A 19,835-nucleotide genomic window follows, 5' to 3' on the forward strand; every position below is an offset into this window, starting at 1 on the left:
TTCATGAACTGTGGAACAAGAGGTTGTGAGAATCTATAATGGAACCTTTCTTTCTTTCTTTCTTTCTTTCTTCCTTCCTTCCTTCCTTCCTTTCTTTCTTTCTCTCTTTTCCTTCCTTCCTTCCTCCCTTCCTTTCTTTCTTTTTTTAATTATCTATTTCCCATCCAACAGCAGTGTGTAGAGAGAATATTACGCAGATGCCGTTAATTTTTTTCTCCCCTATGTTTACATCTTGAGGCAGAACAGTCTATCTGCAGCTACATGGTGGGCTATGTGAGGAAAAAACCCTGGGCTATTAGAGTGAAAAAGTGTTTTATGTAAATTCTGAAAGGAAAATGTGTCAAGAGCATGGTTCTTAAATTAATTCGGGCTTCATTTTAAAACTTTTTTTTAACCCAGGTATTTCAGTTGATTTGCTAGCTTCAGAAAAGAGATCCAAATTTGTGACCAGTGCTAAAGGTTCAGTGTCAGTATGGTTTGTGCTGGCCATTGTGCCATATTCTTGTTGGAGATGAACTGTAGCATCAGAGCCCATTCTTTCTTGTCAGTCTTGATCCAAAGATGCCACCATTCCTAGTTATTTGTCACCACATAATTGGTGTTGATTGGAAACTTTTCCTGATATGGGGCAGAACTGCTTGGTTGTCTTTTCCATGTAAATTAAGCATAGTAACATAAACAAAGTAATAGTTGGATGTTAAAAAAAAAAACAACAACAATGGCTTTGATATACAGACCGCATCTTTGACATCTTTAGTTTTAAGGGAGTTTACCTAGGCCTCAGACATGGAATCCTCCTGCCCGGAGAGCACAGAAGACTTTTCTTAGTGAATTATGATAATCACCCTTGACCTTGCTGCCTGGTGACGTTGTGGATTAGAGCGGCTGGGCTTTCTGACCTGTACATCAATCTCAAATTCCATTTTGGACACAGAGAAGAGAGGGCATGGGGGAGAGGGAGACTGAAGACTACAGAAATGGCCTCGACCAAGTTAATAACTAGTTTTTAAAGCTAATGAATTTTTTTCTCTAACTCTGCTTATCAGCAGGGTGTGTAACGTAGTGCTTTCCTCCCCCTCAGGCCTTGTCTCTCTCAGGGCTGATCACGATTCTTACGAGATGTGTTCACTTTTTTTTTAAAAAAATATTTATTTATTTTATTTATTTTCTTGACCGCATCGGGTCTTAGTTGAGGCATGCGGGATCTTTCGTTGCAGCGCGAGGTCTCTTCATTGCGGTGTTTGGGCTTCTCTCTAGTTGTGGCACACGGGCTCCAGGGCGCGTGGACTCTATAGTTTGTGGCACACAGGCTCTCCTTGAGACGCGAGCTCAGTAGTTGTGGCGTGCGGACTTAGTTGCCCTGTGGCATGTGGGATCTTCGTTCCCTGACGAGGGATTGAACTCGCATCCCTTGCATTGGAAGGTGGATCCATTACCACTGGACCACCAGGGAAGTCCTGAAATGTGTTCACTTTAAATTTACCCATTCGCCTATCTTCTCTTCCAGGTAGCTATAGATTCCACGGCCTCGAACGGGGACTCCAGGAACAGCTGTTCCCTGACTACATCCACTCCTGCCAACCCAACGTGCACTTGAAGGCCTTGGCGGCTGTGGTGGAGATTTGCCAAGACTCTGACAGGTATGAGACTCCCCATCTCTGTGGGTTCCTGTGGCCCCTGGCTAGCCCAGGGCAGAAGAATGGAAATGAAGTTATGCTGAGGCTCATGAGGGGACAGAATAAAGCCTGGCCCCAAATGTGTTATCCTCTCCACACCTAGAGAAACTGAGTTCATGCCAAGCTCACGTTGGGCACCAAAAAAAATCCTTTCTTAGCTTTCTTCTCTTACTTGGCTGGCAGGACCACCGGATAGTGATTTTGGTTTCCCTTTTGTAAAATTTGAGTATGTGCCTCTCTACGCAAAGTTTGGTCCGTGGACCAGAAGCATAACATCACCTAGGAACTTAGAACGTCAAGCCCCACTTGAGAATCTGAATCAGCATCTGCATTGTAACAAGATTTCCAGATGGTTCATGTGCACTTGGGAGTTTGAGAAGCACTGGTTTATTAGGCACTATTCTGTCTGATCCTCACATTAACCCTTCTGTAGTGAGTGTTGTTTAATAGAAGAGGAAAACTGTGCAAGGAGGTGCAGTGGTCTGTGCCCTGTCCTACAGCCAGAGGCAGGATTTAAACCCAGAGCCAGATCATTCCACAGAGTAAACTTGTAAAATTGTGGGGTTTCACTGACGTCAAAAGCTATTGGTAACTTTAGCAGAGGGTGTGTGTCTGCCCGTGTGCATGTGTGTGTGTGCCCACGTCATTGTGTGTGTGTTTGTATGTGCATATAGAGTAAGTCCCCTACATAAGAACGAGTTCTGTTCCAAGAGTGTGTTTGTAAGTCCAGCAAAGTTAGCCTAGGTACCCAACTAACACAATCAGCTATATAGTACTGCACTGTAATAGGTTTATAATACTTTCACACAAATAATACCTAACAAGCACAGAAAATAAAGAAAACATTTTTAATCTTGCAGTAGAGTACCTTGAAAAGTACACTAGTACCAGCTACGTCACCACTGCTTTTATGCTCACTTCTGGACATCCTGGGCTTGAAATAAAGATACTGTACTGTATTCTGTACAGTAACATACACAAAAGCACAGCCACTTGTAGAGGCTGCATGCACGTGACAATGTACGCCAGACACATGAATTAACTTACGTGATTGGACATGTGAACACACGTATCGGTATTATATTTATTTTTACTTGATGGTAAATATTGACCTTTACCACTAAGGGAATTCCCTTTAATAAATTATTTACATAAATTACATTAAACTGGATTTATTCTACCTTTCCAGTATTTCCAGATTGAGGTGAAGTCGTTCACATGTTTGATCAAGAAGGCTCTTTGAGGTCAAACCAGTGTAAATATAAATATGGGTAAATCTCAGTTGACTGACTGGTGTGATGGTAAAACAGGGCTAGGTGGTAATGAGCAGCAACTAATTGACCTGTTAAACCAGGAGAATAAAGAAAGTGACTCTGTCCTCCAGTTTCAGAGAGTTTTCATGGAATGGCCTGATTTCTGTTCTTTCTAGTCTCATAATTGGTGAAAACCATATTAAAAACCTGATACCCAGGTACCATAGGAAGTGACACAGCCTAGTGAACAGAAAGTGCAGAGAAACCAACAGGACAGGTAATAGGAAAGTTGCCATCAGTGTCCTTCCCGCTAGCGAGTCTCTGGATTCGGCTTGGTCATTGCCAGTAACACAAATGCGTGTGAGGCCAGTTGGGATGAATGAACAGGTCCAGTCAAATCAGATAGCTCTAAACACTAGGCCCCTACCAACACTTCCCCTGTTACCCGTTTGGAACAAAGGGCAAAAATAGCATTTTACATTACCTGTTGAAATGATACTTATACTCAACCTTGAGATACTGTCTGTGAAGACAACTTGAATCTCAGCTCTGATGTCTTCAGGCCCCAATTCAGAGAGGATTCTTAGAGAGGCTCAGGTCATATGGAGATTTCTACCAAGGAGGGAAAAGACAGACAGATTGCATCCCCCCTGTCAGAAACTCCTCCAAATGTCCCCAAGTCACCAACACAGTAATTCTCTCCCTTCTCTTTATAACACACACAATTTATGGAGGGGACTAACCTTTCCCTGGTGTATGTTCTTGGCAGCTTTGTCATAAATTAACTGACCACATATGTATGGGCTTATTCCTGGGCTCTCTGGTCTATTCCTCTGGCCCATGTGCCTCTTTTAGTGCCATTTCTACACTGTTTGGTTCCTGTAGCTCTGTAATATGGTTTCAAGTCAGTGAGTGAGTTTCCTCCAGCTGCTGTTCTCCTTTCTCGGGATCCCCTTGGCTGTTCAGGGTCTTTTGTGGTTCCATACACATGTCAGGATTGTTCAGTTTCTGTGAAAAATGCCTTTGGAATTTCGGTAGGAATGTCATTGAAGTGCATACTGTTTTGGGTAGAATGGACATTTTAGCACTACTAATTCTTTCCGTCCAAAAGCACAAGATATCTTTCCATTTATTTGTGTCTTCAGTTTCTTCATCGATGTCTTAGGGTTTTCAGTGTGCAACTCTTTCACACTCTTGGGTTAAATTCATTCCCAGTTATTTGGTTCTTTTGACGTTATTGTAAATGAGATTGTTTTCTTAATTTCTCTCTCTGATGGTTCATTATTTGTGTATAGAAACACAACTGATTTTAGTGTATTGATTTTGTATCCTGCAGCTTTACTGAATTCATTTATTAGTTCTAATAGTTTCTTGGTGATTTGATGTACAAAACTGGAATTAGAAATCCTACTATTTCTACCACATCCGGGTCATCCACAACACCCAAGACATAGTGGCTACTATTATAATCTTCCCACAGTGCCCCTTAAAAACATGTGAAATCTTATAAGGGCGAATTGCATCATCACTTTGGGTGAGCAGGATCTGGGTAAAGCTTGGCCTCTATACAAAGTTTCATGTCTTCTCTACGTTTCTGTCCTTTTATTGACATGATTGTTTTGAAATATAATTCATTTTCCAGTAATTTCAAATGTATAGAAAAATTTCAATAGCAGCACAAAGTACTCACATTTGGCACTTCACACAAAACACTCCAGTGTGTTTTACCAAAACACGATACACTCTCAGGGAACAAGCACTTAATTACCAAATGAGAATCATTACAATTTCTTATAATAATCCAATCCACAGGTCCACTTCAACTTTCACCATCTGCTCCAACTCTATGAAAATGTCTTTTTTTCATTGTGATCCAGTTTTCTTTCTTTTTTTTTCCCCTCTGGAACCCTAACTGAGACTTTGCCTCATATTCAAAATCTTGATGGATTTAAAGTACAGGATGGGTATGTGACCTTGTGGCCTTTCCTGTATGGCTTCTTTCACTTAGGATCATCCATGTTGTAGCATGTATCAGTACTTCATTTTTTCCTTTGTGATTAAAAACACATAACATAACATTTACCATTTAAACCATTTTACATATACAGTTCTGTGACATTCATTGCATCTACATCGTTACAAAAATATCCTCACCATTCATCTCCCAAACTTTTTCATTTTCCCCAAGTGAAACTGTATCCATTAAACACTATCTCTTCTCAGCTCCTGCAACCACATTCTTTCTGTCTTTGAATTTGACTCCTCTGGATACCTTATATAAGTGGAATCAAATAATTTGTCCTTCTGTAACTAACTTATTTCAATTAGCATAGTAACTTCAAGGTTCATCCATGTTGTAGCATGTGTCAGAATTTCCTTAGTTTTCAAGGAAATAATATTTCCTTGAATAATATTTCCTTATGAATATACCACATTCCATTTACCCATTTATCCATCAATGGACACTTGGGTTGCTTCCACCTTTTGTTATTGTGAATGATGCTGCTATGAATATGAGTGTACAAATATCTGTTCCAGTCCCTGCTTTCAAATATTTTGAGTAAATACCCTGAAGTGGAATTGACAGATCATATGTTAACTCTGTGTTTAACTTTTTGAGGAGCTGCCATATTGTTTTCACAGTGATTGCACCATTTTACTCTATTCATTTATATGTTAGAATAATATGGCAGTTCATGGATGTGCTGCATTTTGTTTATTTATTCACTTGTTGATTGACATTTTAATTGTTTCTACCTCTTAGCTATTGTGAACAGTGCTGCTATGAATATTCGTGTACAACTTTTTGTTTGAACACCTGTTTTTAATTCTCACTAGGAGTGGAGTTGTTGAATCCTATCATACTTTACATTTATCTTTTTGAGGAAATGTCAAAGTATTGTGCACATAGGTTGCATCATTTTACATTTCCACAAGCAATGTTTACAGTTCCATTTGCTCTACATTGTTGCCAGTATTAGTTATTTTTTATTTTTCTTGACTATAACAATTCTAGTGTGTTTGAAGGTGTATTGAATTATGGTATGAATTTGCATATCCATCATGACTACTGATGTTTGACATCTTTTCCATTGTATGTTGACCATTTGTATGTCTTTTCTGAAGAGTCTGGTCAAGTCCTTTGTGCATTTTAAAAACTGAGTTCTTTGTGTTTTTGTTGTTGAATTTCTTGATATGTTCTGGATAACAGACTCATTAGATATATGATGTGCAAATATTTTCTTCTGTTCTGTGGGCTGTCTTTTTACTTTCTGGATAGCAGTTTTGATGCAATAAATTTTTTAACTTTGAGGAAATCCAATATATCTATTTTTTCTTTCATTGCTTGTGCTTTGATGTCAGATCTAAGAAACCATTGCTAAATGCAAGATCATGAAGATTTATTCCCTTGGTTTATTTGAGAGATTATAGAGTCATTCCTTGGTATCCACTTTGCTAGGATTAAGGTCTGCTGCCAGAGTCAGTGTCAGGGCTTAGGTGTCAGGGTTTAAGATTATGGTCAGAGTTGGATAGTCAGGGTAGAGGGTAATGGTCAGGGTCAGGGATTAGAGCTGAGGTGTCAGGATCAAGGGTCTAGGGTTGTTAGGTTTAGGGCTATAGGTTAGGGTGTTAGGGTTATAGGTTAGAGTTAGAGTTAGGTTAAAGCATAACCTTCCCTCACTCCCCTTGTCCCTCTCCATCTTTCTGAGGCCTCCAGGAAGGACAGGACTAGTCCAGGGTCACACATGACTCAGAGACTTGAGCTGGACCAATGTTTCTTTGCCCCTCAATCCTGGGCATAGTTTTGTGTACTATCTTCTTTGACCAGGTGTTTGTTCAGAGCTTTTCCTATTTTTAATGGGGTTGTTTGTGTTAGAGTTCTTTGTATGTTTTGAAACAAATCCTTTGTTAGACATGTGTTTGCAAATATTTTTCTCTCAGTTTGTGGCTTTTGATTTTCTGAGTAAGGCCTTTCACAGAGTAGAAATCTTTAATTTTACAAAGTCCGTGGTATTCCTTGTTTTTCTTTGAGGATTGCCTTTTTGTGTTGTGTGTTAGAACTCAGAGCTCATGATGTACATAACCAAACCCAACCTCCTGTCAATTTTCCTCTATGTCTTCTGTAATTTTGAATAGTTTTGCATTTAAGATTTGTCTATGAATAATTATGGGTGAATTTGGTGTAAGTTATAAACATTCATTTCATTCCATACGGTTTCCAATTAGTTGTTCCTTAAGTATTTTGGGAGAAATTATAGGATGCTGTCTCCATTTAGGTTTGAATTTCCACAGTTTAACAGATTCAGCAGTTCTGCCAGTAGGGGGCGTTGTCTCCAGTGACCTGTGAGGTAGGTACGGCCTGCACTTCCTGCACTGACCACAGGGGGGACCGAGACCGCCTCTCTGACCCACAGAGCATGCGCATTCCACTGAGGACGGCTCCGCGCAGCCGAGAGGAGTTGTGTCTCCTCAGGCACCGACTGGGCTTCGCCTTCGGATGCCCCGGGTCAGCATCTCTGCTGACAGGAGCTCAGTCTTCTTAGGACTCACCAGGGTTTCGGCTTCAGGACAACTTGGGGCTGCGTCCATACTGACAGGAGCTGAGTTTCCTGACGACCCAGGTGAAGCCGAGAGGAAAAGGTGAGGAGAAGTGAGGAAAAGTGGGGAGAAGCTTCCCGTGTGCGACTGACTGTTGAGGGAAGTCCGTCTTCATGCGACCCAGGAAGGGCTTGATGTGGAAAACTGGGTTTTTAGTCAGTTTTTTGTGCAGTGTAGATGGTGTCCAGTGTCGTTATGTGGCGTGTGGCGTCCAGTTTTCCTAGCGCTGTTTATTGTGGGCACTGTCCTTCCCCTTGGTGTGTTCTTGGCCCCTTCGTCATAAATTAACCGACCCCAGCCATATGGGTTGAATACTGAGCTCTCTGTTCTGTTCCTCTGATCCGTGAGCCTGTTTTTGTGCCAATTCCACACTTTTCTGGTGACTGTAGCTTCATAATGTAGTGTGAAGTCGGGAGGAAGATGCCTCCAGCCTATTCTCCTTTCTCAGGGTTGCTTTGGCTCTTTGGGATCCTTTGTGGTTCCACACAAATATTAGGATGATTTGCTCTATTTCTGTGAAAAATACCATTGGAATTTTGGTAGGGATTGCATTCACTGTGTACATTGCTTTGAGTAGAATGGACATTTTAACAATATTCTTCCATTCCACGAGAACGAGATATCGTTCCATTTATTTGTGTCTTTCAATTTATTCGTCAATGTCTTTAAGTTTTCAGTGTGCAAGCCTTTCACACCCTTGGTTAAATTTATTCCTAGGTATTTTGTTCTTTTTGATGCACTTGTAAATAGGGTTGGGTTTTTTTTTTCATTTTCTGATTGGTGTTTGAAAAGCAATTGATTTCTGTGTACTGATTTTGTAACTTTACTGAATTCATTTATTATTTCTAATAGTTTTTTGGTGGACTGATGGGGAAAATTGGAATTCAAAAATCCCACCGTTTCTTATCGTTTTTCTTGTGATTAGACTGGGTTTATGGGTTTTGAGGAGGCAGGTCGCAGAGGTCAAGTGCATTCTCATCATTTTATGTCAAGGGAACAGGCTCTCAAGGCAACTTATCACTGTTTATGTTAACTTTGGTCACGTGACTGAGGTCGTGTTTGTCAGTTTTCCCTGCTGTGAAGTTATTTTTCTCATGTCCATACTGTACGTCTTATTTAGGAAGAAGTCACTGTGTGGAACCCACACTTCAGAAGAGGGTTAGGGTTACTTCCTCGATGGATGCCTATGTGTCTACATCAATTATTTGGAATTGTTCTGCATAGGACATTCCTATTTAACCCAACTCATAAAAAGTGTTTGTAATTATTTATTTTACTAGTGTGGACACCTGAATAGTTATTTTATACTTGTGGTTATAATTCAATTGTACAGCTTAGTTCATTCTTTTTTTTTTTTTTTTTTTGCGGTACTTGGGCCTCTCACTGCCGTGTCTGTTTTGTGAAAAGTTCATTTGTATCATTTTTTAAGATTCCACATATAAGTGATATCATATGATATTTGTCTCTCTCTGCCCGACTGACTTCACTTAGCATGATAATGTTTAGGTCCATCCATGTTGCTACAAATGGCATTATTTCTTTTTTTTTTTTTTTTTTTTGCGGTACGCGGGCCTCTCACCACCGCGGCCCCTCCCGCCGCGGAGCACAGGCTCCGGACGAGCAGGCCCAGCGGCCATGGCTCACGGGCCCAGCCGCTCCGCGGCACGCGGGATCCTCCCGGACCGGGGCACGAACCCGCGCCCCCCGCATTGGCAGGCGGACTCCCAACCACTGCACCACCGGGGAAGCCCCCCATTCTTTTTTATGGCTGAGTAATAGAAGGGTCATCTTCAAGGGCAAGATAGAAGTTCGCTGGGGAACTAAGCCCAGAATGAATCCAAGTCATATATCATTGTGAACTGGAGCTCTTCTTTGCCAGTGCGTGGAACTGGCATAACAGAATGCAGGGGTGTTCGTTATACTCCGGTGAAAAATTGAAGATATACAAAAGGCAAAGTTTAGGGTGTTGGTGTGAGATGCTCACATACTATATAGAACTATATGGAGAAGACTATTTCCATCTATGGGATCAAATCATTTTAGCAATTGTCTTTTCCTCTCAAACCATGAACGACGGCACTAGTTAAAGCTGTTGCTTGGTGACATGCCCACAGGTCCATGTGACTACTACCAACTTTAAAGGACTTCTTTTTTCTTCCTCCTCTTCAGCTGGTAAGGTTAATGTATATTTAAGTGGAAGCCTTATTTAAGCGGAAGCCAAAAGTATCACCTCAAAAATCGTCCCAAACGCTCATACCTGATACTATTCTTCACAAATGAGCTGTGTAATTTGTATGACCAATGATAGGCATTAAATAGAAAGGGACCTCGGACCTCATTTTGATATTTCTGATGTTTGGAATGCCCTCCAAACATCAAACCAGACAGTCTGATTAATGTCCAACACTACACCTTAAATTGACAGATTGTTAAGTATTACAGGTTCTAATTGAATGTAAATATTCAGGATGACTTCCTAGAGCATCCTCAGCTTCTCCTTCATGGGACTTAATTATTCCTGTATACCTAGATGATGTTATTGACCCCTTACCCCTATGAGAAGGTCCTTCCTACACTCTAAATTGCCCTCCCCTCTCTAAGAGTAATGATGAATTTGCACTGAACCATATACACCTATTTCAGGCTTGTACACAATGGCATTCAGTTTACAGATTGGGAGTGTAGTGGGCATTTGTCATGTTTGCTTGCTCTGTGTTCATTCAGTTTTTTAAAAAAGCACCTGGTTTTCCTTGGGGAATCACTCGTTCCCCACTCTGAGTGCATGTGGTTTGCGTGGCTGAATCCACCTCCCTGCTACCAACACCCCCTCCTCTCTGCTCCATGGGCCACCATGTAATCCAAACCTTGACAGGCTGTATAATGTATGCCCTAGTCACAGAGATGATGCAGGCATGAGTACTTGCCACAGATGGCCCAATAGACTCAGTGTAGGGTTGTGAAGAGAAGCCCGCCTTCCCCAGGGATACTGGAATGTGAGCCTGAAACGGCTGATGGCCATTTCACCTCCGAGTGGGAGGAGCCTGTTCAAATGAAATTACACAGAGGAAGCGGAGCCAAAGGACAGAGATGTAGAGAGACCAAGTCCTGATGTCAGCACTGGAGTCACTAGAGACCCTGAAAATTTTGCTGTGGACTTCTGGTCATGTGTAGTAATAACTGAACCTTTTTTTTATGTAAATCAATTCAAGTTGTGCTCACTGAACCAATGAACAGATGAATGAATGAATGAACCTGGCCACACACCACAAAAACCAAGAGTACCTGCTCCCATCCCAATCAGTTTCAATGCCATGATCTTGTAGAACATTCTGCTACTGAACCGCAGTACACCATTCCCACATTGTAGCAGTCACTGTCAGTTGCCCACCCATCCACCGCCCCTCCTGCCCCACTCCCTCCCGTTCTTTGTTAACAGGACAGTCAGGTTTGAGCCTGCAGGCATAACTCGTAATTGTCATAATCGATCTCCAGTATGTCTCAACAGACCACGTGTTAGAAGACTTCTAGGATCTCTGGTCCCCAGTCATTAAATGACAATAGCCATTGTTGATAACAAAAAATGCCCTCCCCTCCCCGACACTCCCCTACATTTTCAAAGTCCTGTCACTCCTTTTTGCCAAATATTCACTTTCCCAAATTCTCTTGCAGTCAGTGGTGACCACATGACCTGGCTAATAAGAAGTAAGGGGAGTAAAGTTCAACTAATAAAAAATAAAATTCTGCCTTGTCCTGTTCTGTTTCTGCATTGAATGTAATGGTGTGGGATGTGATGTTTGCAATGCAGCAGCCATATTTAGACCCTGAGTGTATTCGCTTTCTAGGGCTGCTGTAACAACTTACCACAAACACAGTGACTTAAAACAACAGAAATTAATTTTCTCACTGTTCAGAGGCCAGAAGTCTTAAATCAAGTCCACAGGGTTGGTTCCTTCTAGAGGCTCTAAGGTAGAATCCATTGCATGCCTCTCTCTTAGCTTCTGCTGGTTGTTGGCAATGCTTGGAGTTCTTTGGCTTGTAGGCACTTCACTCTAATATCTGCCTCTATCGTCACAGCACCCTTGTCTGTGTTTCTCCTCCCCTTCTAAGGACACTTGTCATTGGATTTAGGGCCTATCCTAATCCAGGATGACCTTATCTAGAGATCCTTAATTGTATCTGCAAAGACCCTTTATCCAAATAAAGTCACCTTCATAGGTTCTGAGTGGACACACGTTTTGGGAGAGCACCATTTCACCTATCACAATGAGGTAAGCCATCTAGAATAGAAAGTCAACATGTGAGAATGCCAGAGAAGAAAGTTAGAAAGATTGGGGTTCGTGATGCTATCATCCACTCTGATGGTTTTTGAGCCACTCATACAAGCCTGGAATTTCTCACCTCAATTAATCAAGAAGTTTTGGAATAAGAGCTAACAATTCGGGGCTTCCCTGGTGGCGCAGTGGTTGAGAGTCCGCCTGCCGATGCAGGGGACATGGGTTCGTGCCCCGGTCCGGGAAGATCCCACATGTTGCGGAGCGGCTGGGCCCGTGAGCCATGGCCCCTGGGCCTGCGCGTCTGGAGCCTGTGCTCCGCAACGGGAGAGGCCACAGCAGTGAGAGGAAAAAAAAAAAAAAAGGAGCTAACAATTCTTCCTCAGACACATATACTCGAGATTTCCCTGCAGTTCATTTGCTGCTTTTACTTAACAATCAATTTAGTGGAACCTGGCAAATCCAGCAATAAGACAGGGAAAGTCAATTTAATGTTAATGATCACTTTTTGTGGACTAGAGAGGATATAAGAAACAGGAAAAATGAGGGCACTGTATCATTGTGTTGCCTTATTTTGACTGGAAATGCTTAATTTCAATTATTCATGGTAGAATTTTATAGGAAAGCGGCTAATATGCTCTGGGAAGCTGCATTAAGGGAACACACAGGGAGCCAAATGGCAGCCTGTGGGCTCACAGTCCTCCACACAAAACCCCTCCCAGGGGTGAGATACAGAAAACGGGAAGGAAGAAGTGAGTCCTTCTTGCAGTCAGGTAGCTGGCATTTTCTGTATTAATCCTTTTAAAATTAGCCAAGTAGCACATATATTCTCTTTGTCTTTTTAATTTCTTTATATATGTCTTAAAATATGTAGAATTTTCTCCAGATGCATAAATGCGATCGTATGTGGTTCCTCTTTGTTTTTCTTTTCCTTTTATTATTAGCACCCCCTTCCCTCTCTTGTCTTCCCTTTACCACCAGGTTTCTACCCCCGACCTACTTGCTCCCAGAGCCCATGATTACAACCTGGTGTGTGTCATTATCTTTCTCCGTCTACACACATACTGGGTGAAGCCATAGCCAGGCCTGCCCACTGAAAGCTCCTAAGTGGATATAAATGGTGAAGGCCGAGATCCTGCAGATGCAGGAAGTCACAAAACCTGAGATTCAGGCACCAGAAAGGGGATCTCCCTCAGTGTGGACCAGCAGGTTTCAGCTCCCAGGCCCTGGGCAGTGAGCCTGGCAGACAGGGCTTGTGGAAGAGCAGGATCGCTGACTGATGTGTGTGTGGCATAAGCAGACACTGGCAGGCCTGTATGGGGGTAGAAAGCAGAAGCCCAGGAAGGCATCCTCCTCACCTGGCTGGAGCCCTCTGCAGGAAGAAAAGAAGGTGACCACAGAGAACCGCCCTCTTTCAGATGTTCCCTTTGTCTGGGCTGTTCTCATATACTTTTTAGGCTCAGTGGAGCTTGTGAGTAGGACTAACAGTATTCGAGGGTTTCATTCTGCCATTTTTGAACCCAGTTCAGGTCTTCTCAGATTCAGGCATAAGGCCTAAATCAAGAGTATTTTTAAAATTAGCTTATATATTGAAAATTGGGTTAGAATATAATATGCGTTCTTCTGTATCTTCCCTTTTCTCGCTTAAGCAATTCCCTCCGATGCAACTGGCATGGCGCCCGTGCATCCTTCTGCTATTGCATAATATTCCATGGTGTGTGTATTCCATTCCTGTTCATGAGCGTCCTCAGCATTTCGAGTTTTTCTTTTTTCTTTCTCTTCTTTTTTCTTTTTTTAATGGTTATGAAAATTTCTACAATAAACATTCTTGTACATCTGCCCTGAGGCACAAATGCTTTTATTGCCATGGAATGGATTCCCAAGAATGAAATTACTGCAACATGGTTGAACCTTGAAAACATCATGCTAAGTGAAAGAAGCCAGTCACGAAGGACCACATGTTGTACGATTCCATTTACATGAAATGTCCGAAATAGGCAAATCCAAGGAGACAGAAAATAGATTGTTGGTGGTTGGCTAGGGCCGGGTGGGAAGAGTGGTTGTAGGGAATTGGAGTGATTGCTAGTGAATGCAGGGCGGGCGGGGGTTCTTTTTGGAGTGATGAAAATGTTCTAAAATTGGTTGTGGTGATGCTCGCACAACTCTGGATATACTAAAAACCATGGCATGTGAATTATATCTCAGTAGAGTTATAGGAAAAGAATGAGATTACTGGGTCAAAATGTATATGTGTTTTTATTGTAATAGATGCCACCAGACTACTTTCCAAAAAAGGCCATATAGCTCTTCCCATTTCTGCCAGCCCTGAATGAGAACACCCTTTCCCCATATCCCCACCAGCAATAGATTTTACACTTTTTTCCAGTTTCACCAATCTTGATATATAAAGTGATATCTCATTTTTACTTTAATTTGTATCTCCTGGCTACATTCTCATTATAAAACTTTCAATAATACTTCAGCATGCAAAGTGAAAAGTACAAGACCCCTTTCACCTCTCACATCTCCCCTGAAGTAACCCTCCTCAACAGTTAGTTGGGTTTCCAGGCGACTTTGAGTTGCTTTTAGTGCATTTATAAACTAATTCACATAGACATATCATTTTACAATTGATAAATTGAATCACACTATAATGCTATTCTATGACAGTTTTTTCATATAGCAGTGTGTCTTAGAGACCTTTCCAAATTAGGGTATATAGCTCTAGCTTACTCTCTCTAGTGGCTAAATGAGATAGCATGGTGTGGAGAGTCCTAAAGTGTTGCTCCCTTATCCTACCTTATATCCCCAAACCTAGACATAACTGAGCTATTGAATTTATCAACTCTTAATTCTGCCGACCTCTTGACTTCTTATGCTATAGCACTTATTGCTTAAACCACTTTGAGTGAATTATTCTGTTACTTGGGGCCAAAAGCACCCTATCAAATAGCTCTATACTTCCCACCTGCCTCCCACCCACCCCCACCTCAATTCTAAATTCCATGAGAGCAAAAACTGTGTTGTTCAAGTTCATCAGCTCTTGGCACAGTGCCTGGCACATAGGAGCTGCTCAACAAATATTTGCTGAATGGTGAACAAATAAGGCACTTTGAAATTGAAACTAAGGAAACAGCTGATTTGGGTTTGAGTATTGGGAAAGGCATCATCATCATCAACACCAGAGATGGATCCTGAAGGACAAGTGAGAGTCCATTTAGTAGGAAGTGGCATTTCAGTGCAGAAGGGAAAGTCTGAGCAAACCCTAGAGCTGTGAGATTGGATGGCACAGTTCTGGCACCAGGAAGTAGGCTTATGTAAGTTGAAGAAATGGAAAAGGCGGGAGATGAGTTTGGGAATGTTGGCTCAGATGCCAGAGCCTATAGGAATGCCCTTCTAAAGAATTTGGATCTTCTTCTTCAATGGTTGGAAGTCATTGCAAAGTTCTGGGCAAGAAAATGGTGTGTCTGGATCAGCAATTCAGGAAGATCCATCTGGAAGCTATTTGGAGGATGGATTGGAGTTTGGCAAGCCTAGAGACAGGAAGACCAATTAGGAGATATATTTACCAGGTCCTTTTGTTGCAATTAGCAAAAACCCAGTTCACTTGGCTAAAGTGGAATGGATTATCTCACCGACCACAGGAAAGGCAGAGGTATTGTTGGGCTTAAGGAACACCTAGAACCTGGGTCTAGATCACTGCCAGGGCTCCCCAGCTTTGGGGCCAACTCTGATCTTCTCTGTGTATTGCCTTCAGTCTCTCAGGCTGACTCACTCTACATGACACATGGCAGCTCTCAGGTCCTGGGCCTCAGATCTCACACTCTCACTAGTACCAGAGAATGACTGCTTCTGTCCCAAGATCAAGTAACCCAGGGAAGGAATGGCTCTTGCTGGCCAAGCTTGGGTCAGGTGTTCATCCCTGGTCCAATCAAAAGAAGCCAAGATAACAATATCTCAAGGCAATGGCAGTTTCCCTTCATGATACATGGTCAGGGACTTCCCTGGCGGTCCAGTGGTTAAGACTCCAGCTTCCACTGCAGAGAGCATGGGTTTGATCCCTGGTTGGGGAACTAAGATCCCACATGGCGTGACCCCCTCAGAAAAAAAAAAAAAAGATACATGGTCAGAGACGGGTAAGGAGAATTTCCCAGAAGAAGAGGAGCAGCTCTGGAGTCAGAAAAATAGTTGTTCATTACTATAACTATAATCTATTGTTATGGTGCAGGCAAAACGTGAGGAGCACCCAAACTAAGGAGCTCTGGGAGGGAGAAGAAAAGACAAATCCAGGAGACTTTTAAAATCCTCAGTTGCGGGCCTGTCCATTCCTGGATCTAGGAGCCAGCTGTCTCTTCGGTAACAGAAAGCTGGAGTCTCCTCTGGGCCTGCATCCCTGGTTTACTTTGTGCATCTTGGAGACTGGAGACCTCTTCTTCAGTTTTGCAGCCACTCTTCTTTCACTACAGCCCAAGAAAGCGCACAAAGCCCTGAGACGTAAAAAGGTGAGCTGCTTTCCCACGAGTCATTGCAAACTCAGCTAGGAAAATGGTGACTCAAAATAGAGTTTAAGGTAATTCAATAGTTTTATGCTTCAGAAAAATAAAGTTACAGTTCTTGTAACTTTAAGGACTGAGATTTTTTCCCACAACATTTGTGACACCAGAACCTAATACCGAATAGATGCTGATCAATTATTTGTTGAGTGATTGAGAAAAGAGTCCAGATGGGACCCCAAGGGGACATCAGTCAAGGAGAACCTAAAGGAACAAGAGCCCAGAATACAAGCTCCACTTGTTCTAGGTTCTGCGCTGAGATCCGTTCTGACCCCACCCTCATTCAGCCTCTTCTTCCTGGCTGCTGCTGTGTGTGTGGGAGGGTCGGGGGATGGATGGGGGAGGTGGGATGGTGTTAAAGAAAGCATAAAGTTCTTTAGGATTACACCGGAGGGGACAAGTCTGGAATCTAGGCACCCAAAGGAGTCTTGGGCTTTAGTGATCAGCTTTTAAATAGGTTTCTCTTTTATACTCGTGCATTCTTCCACTCCCCCACCTCCCACATAGAGTCCCCATGGCCTGGGACACTTGGCTGCGCTCCTCTTAGAGCTGCAGGTATCATCTGCTGCCCGGAAGCATGTTCCAAATGGCAGAGGCTTGAAGTTTCACTTTAGCCAAGATCAGTTTCTTGACCTGGGCAGGAGGAGAAAGCCCCTGTGTCCACAGTGCTGCTCTCCTGCCATGGCAGCCTCCCAAAGAAAAACTTTAGCGGAGACTTTCCACCTGGTCCTGACATTGGCAGGAAAGAAGGCTGGGGGAATAGAGATGATCATGTCCCTCTTTGATGACAGGCTCTGAGAAGCCCTGGCGGGCTGCCTGGGGCTGGAGTGAGAGGGGCGCTTAGCCAAGTGGGCGCGCAGGAACCGCTATCCGTACAGTGTCTGTTAGCAGGAGCGTGTCTGCTGTGACCTCAGCAGTTGCACCCAAGGCTGGGAAGCCCCAGGAGGGGTGGGAGCCAGTGCACTTGCCAGCCCCAAGCCTGGGTCAGGAGAGGCTCCACTGAGAGAGAAAAGGCCCGAGGCAGCTTAGGTGGAAGTGGGGTGAGCTGCCAGAGAAACGTTACCCACCTGGAAGATCCCCTGAGGGCTCTTAGTGGGTCAGACCTTTGGGTTATTTGTAACCCTGGATCGGGTTACAGACAGCATTTATCCCCCAGTCTGAACAACCCTGGAGGGCAGACAGCTGTGCGGGTGGACTGGTGGGAAAGGGTGGAGCAGCTGCTGCACAGGTCAGGCTGACACACGGAGAGCCGCCAGCGATTCTGGCTAGAGTGCAGTCACCACCAGCTCGAACCTCAGAAATGACCAGCCCCCTCCACGGGGTCCCCTTCCCCCTCAGGAAGTGTCGCACTTTAATAAGAACAGCATCAGAGGATTAGATTGCTGTAACACGAAGGAGCAGACATCCCCAGACCTGCAGTGTAGGGCAGGGGGTGCACCAGGGCCAGATCAGAGGTCCTCCCTCGAGATGGCATCTGGGCACATCCAGGCAGACTGGGTCAGGGACCGAAAGGGAGTTTATAAGCAAAGGGCTGCAAAAGCAGAGAAGTGTGGGTGTATGGAATGAGGGTGGAGTGCGTGCTGGGACTTGTGGCTAGGAGACACAAGGAGGTGGCATTGACAGCTGGATCTTGGAGGATGGGTTGGATTTGCCAGGTGGATTGGGAAGAAGAACTGCAGAAGAAACAGCCTGAGCCAGAAATAAGAGGGATCAGGGTACTTTGGGGGATGGTGAGACGTTCCTGTACCCAGTGTTTGAGAGAGTCCTGGAGAAAATGCTGGAAGGGTAAATTGTCACTTCCTGTCAAGGAATTTAAGCCAAAGGCAAACAGAGTCAAAGGGTTTTGAACAGGGAGTAATGTGACCTGAGTTGTACTTTTAAAACGTTTCTGGGATGGCTGTGGGTCAGGCTGGGTTGGAAGGGAAGAGCTGGATGCAGAAAGACCAGGAAGGAGGCTAGCAAGTGAAGAATAGCCAAACGCAAAGTTTTTGTAAGCAGAAAGGTAATTCGCTAGCTCACCAAGCTGAAAAGGCCAGGAGGAAGTCTGGCTTCAGGCACTGTTTGATCAGGGGCTCCCATTTTGTCACTGGGACTCAGTTTCTCTCTTTCTTGCCCTCAGTTCTATGACATTCTCAAAGAATCTTCTCCCTCTGGTCACAAGGTGGCTGCATTGCTCCTCACAAACACCCCACTTCAAGCACAGGGGAGAAGAACAAGTCTCTTTCTGAGAAACTCCAGCAATTGCATTGTGTTGGCTCTTATTTGGTCACGTGTCCATCCCTGAACCGATGTATAGGTCAGAGGAAAGCAAAGCTCTTTAGCTGTGTGCCTCCGCCAAGTCACTTAACCTCTGTGTCCTAGTTTTCTCATTTATAAAATGGGAAAAATAATAGTACTTATCTGATAGAATTGTTAGGAGGCTTACATGAATTAACATTTATAAAGTGCTTAGAACAGGGCCTAGCTCAGGGTATGCACCATATAAATATTTGTTGAACAGGTATATTGACCAGGCCTGAGTCGCAGGTCCCCTGTGGCCACTCCCTTAGACCATAGTGACTGTGTGTGGGAGGAATGGCAGGTGTGGGACAAAGGGGAAGTGGACCCAAGGCAGGCGAGAGGCCCGTGTTCTGTAAAGGGCTGGAAAAACAGGAATGGCAGGACACATGGATGGATGAAGTGGAAGGATAGATTAGGGAAGAGGGTAGGTTATTATGATCAGAAAGGGGGTGGAGGCCTTAATGTTACCCGAAACTGGGTTCACCTCTTGGTGGGTGTTGAGCCAATAGACAACCAAGCCAGAGATCAGGAGAAGGAAGGATTTATTACTTGCGGCAAGTAAGGAGCACACTGGGGATGTTTCCCAAAGCAGAGTCTCCTCAACAGCAAACTTGGGGAAGTTTTAAGCTAAGGGGACACAGTCATGAAGGGGCTTGAGCAGAGGAGAATTAAGCATAGAATTGGGGCAAAGGTCCACAGAGTCCAAGCTTTAGTTGACTGAAGTCAGGAGGGTCAACATCATCATTCCATCCCCCTCCTGGGTAGAGGCCTTAGTTCCTGCAGAACTCAGAGATATATTGTTATGTGTATCCCTTGAGGGGGAACTAGGGCCCTGCTTTATCACTGCACCGCTGTTTGACTGCCTTTTTTCTGTGCCTGCATTCTTTTGTTCCTTTGAGATCATTAATTTCTGAGACCTGTTCAAGGGCAAGCATTGCGGCCAGGCTTAGATCACAAAATGGCTTAGGCCAAAATGGGTTCTCTCATGTCAAGAAAGCCATTCTTGGTTCTCTTTCTCCAGGGACCCCCTAACCTATCTGCTTACATTAATGATGTTGCAGTTCCATGATGAAGAGGATCCAAGAGTGATACAGAGCAGCACCCTGTGGGGCTCCTGGGCACAAAAGCCTTTCTGTGTCCCCCCATTTCTTTGATTACAGGAAATAGGTTTCATTCAGCCTTCATGACCTTCCCTGAGTTCCA

At 43.6% G+C, this 19,835-nt stretch overlaps 1 long non-coding RNA gene across 3 annotated transcripts in view; it reads left to right on the plus strand.

The window, feature by feature from the left end:
• Positions 1–7,226: 7,226 nt before the first annotated feature.
• Positions 7,227–19,835, plus strand: part of LOC307176068 — a 75,719-nt gene continuing 63,110 nt past the window's right edge. For all 3 annotated transcript variants that reach the window (XR_013824592.1, XR_013824593.1, XR_013824594.1), the window contains exon 1: positions 7,227–7,570. This is a non-coding gene — a long non-coding RNA (uncharacterized lncRNA). The remainder of the gene's footprint in view (positions 7,571–19,835) is intronic.

Source organism: Stenella coeruleoalba (genome assembly GCF_951394435.1).
Source record: "Stenella coeruleoalba genome assembly, chromosome: 17".
NCBI classification, from domain to species: domain Eukaryota; kingdom Metazoa; phylum Chordata; class Mammalia; order Artiodactyla; family Delphinidae; genus Stenella; species Stenella coeruleoalba.